This window comes from Dendronephthya gigantea, unplaced genomic scaffold (genome assembly GCF_004324835.1).
Source record: "Dendronephthya gigantea isolate DGI-Jeju-01 unplaced genomic scaffold, DenGig_1.0 000833F, whole genome shotgun sequence".
Taxonomy (NCBI): domain Eukaryota; kingdom Metazoa; phylum Cnidaria; class Anthozoa; order Malacalcyonacea; family Nephtheidae; genus Dendronephthya; species Dendronephthya gigantea.
Window position 1 is genome coordinate 218 of NW_021163843.1, and position 2,283 is coordinate 2,500.

The following is a 2,283-nucleotide window of genomic DNA, read 5'->3' on the forward strand; positions in this document are numbered from 1 at the left end:
GGGTGGTGGTGCATGGCCGTTCTTAGTTGGTGGAGTGATTTGTCTGGTTAATTCCGTTAACGAACGAGACCTTGACCTGCTAAATAGTCAGACGATTCGCGAATCGCTCTCGACTTCTTAGAGGGACTGTGCGTGTTTAACCAAAGTCAGGAAGGCAATAACAGGTCTGTGATGCCCTTAGATGCCTGGGCCGCACGCGCGCTACACTGACGATGGCAACGAGTCGCTCCTTCACCGAAAGGTGTGGTAATCTTGTGAATCATCGTCGTGCTGGGGATAGATCATGTAATTCTTGATCTGAACGAGGAATTCCTAGTAAGCGCGAGTCATCAGCTCGCGTTGATTACGTCCCTGCCCTTGTACACACCGCCCGTCGCTACTACTACCGATTGAATGGTTTAGTGAGGCCTCCGGATTGGCACTGTCAGATGGGCTTCGGCCCATCCGACGACGTCCAAAAAGTTGGTCAAACTTGATCATTTAGAGGAAGTAAAAGTCGTAACAAGGTTCCGTAGGTGAACCTGCGGAAGGATCATCAACGTTCGATCGGCAATCGAACGCGCTGTGAACTACAACCACACGAGGGAGGAGCGCGCGTTCGCGCTCTTAAATGTCGGTGGATGGACACATCGACTCGAAACGCGATGAGCGCCTTCATTTCGCCATTGCCCGGCCTCCCCATTTACTTTTTCAACACACAACACGTCGAAGTTTAACTGTGCGTATGTATTTTTCATGCAAATATATATACAACTTTAACGGGATCTCTTGGCCGTGCATCGATGAAGAACGCAGCCAGCTGCGATACGTAGTGTGAATTGCAGAATTCAGTGAATCATCGAATCTTTGAACGCAAATGGCGCTCTCGGTATACCGGGAGCATGTCTGTCTGAGTGTTTGGTAACGAAACGCCGAGTCGGTTTCGACTCGATTGGGGCGTCGTGCCGCAGCTCGAAGCGGCGCGTCCCTCGAAGTGCAGCACACGACGCCGGTCGCGACGTTACCGACGCGCGAACGAAGCCTAAACTATTGTAAGCAAGGGAGCTCTTCGTATCGCGCGTGCCGGCGACGCGCGCAACATATTCCATTGATTCATTCATTAACCTCAGATCAGGCAAGATTACCCGCTGAATTTAAGCATATTAACTAACGGAGGAAAAGAAACTAACAAGGATTCCCCCAGTAATGGCGAATGAAGAGGGAACAGCTCAACTTGAAAATCCCGTTGTGTTGCAGCGGCGAATTGTAGTTTCGAAAGTACTTTCCCGGCGCAACGAGTCTGCCTAAGTTGCTTGGACAGCACGTCACAGAGGGTGACAACCCCGTACGTGGCATGCTCGAGCGCTCGCGATGTGCTTTCGAAGAGTCGGGTTGTTGGGAATGCAGCCAAAACGGGTGGTAAACTCCATCTAAAGCTAAATACAGGCACGAGACCGATAGCGAACAAGTACCGTGAGGGAAAGATGAAAAGGACTTGAAAAGAGAGTAAAGAGTACGTGAAACCGTGAAAGGGAAGCGAATGGAGTTAGCAATTCGCCCCGCCAGATTCAGTCGCTCGCGCATCGCGACGGTCGCGCTCTCGATCCGCATGGACGAGGCGCGCTCGGACGCGGTGCGCGGACGGCGCACTTCTGGCGAGCGAGCGTCAGCGTCGGTTGTCGACGGGCGATAAGGTCGCAAGGAAGGTGGACCGGCCTCGCGCTGGTTGTTAAGACTGCGCTCGCATAGCTCGTCGGCGACCGTGGTCGCGGCGCGTGCTCGGCTGCGACCCGACGATCGGTCCGGCCGGCACCGTGGCGGACGGCACGCCTGTGCGCGCTCGAACCGCTGCTGTCGATCGTGACGGTGTTCGCACACTACGCGCCTAGGATGCTGACGACCAATACGGCTCCATCCGACCCGTCTGAAACACGGACCAAGGAGTCTAACATGGCGCGAGTCTCCGGTGATCGAACCCGTGGGCGCAATGAAAGTAAAGGCCGTCCTCGGACGGTTGAGGTGAGAAGCGGCGTTCACATCGTCGCCGCACATCGACCGACCTGTCTCTCTCAGAGAGGTTGAGTAAGAGCGTATCGTTGGGACCCGAAAGATGGTGAACTATGCCTGAATAGGGTGAAGCCAGCGGAAACACTGGTGGAAGCTCGTAGCGATTCTGACGTGCAAATCGATCGTCGAATTTGGGTATAGCGGCGAAAGACTAATCGAACCATCTAGTAGCTGGTCCCTCCGAAGTTTCCCTCAGGATAGCTGGAGTTCATACATGCAGTTATCAGGTAAAGCGAA

At 54.0% G+C, this 2,283-nt stretch overlaps 2 non-coding genes across 2 annotated transcripts in view; both read left to right on the forward strand.

The window, feature by feature from the left end:
• Positions 1-751: 751 nt before the first annotated feature.
• LOC114544541 lies at positions 752-899 on the forward strand. The gene has a single exon (XR_003690457.1). It is a non-coding gene; the product is annotated as a 5.8S ribosomal RNA (ribosomal RNA).
• Positions 900-1,100: 201 nt separating this feature from the next.
• LOC114544542 overlaps positions 1,101-2,283 on the forward strand; it is a 3,534-nt gene continuing 2,351 nt past the window's right edge. Inside the window, exon 1 of the ribosomal RNA XR_003690458.1 lies at positions 1,101-2,283. This exon is cut by the window's right edge and continues 2,351 nt beyond it. This is a non-coding gene — a ribosomal RNA (large subunit ribosomal RNA).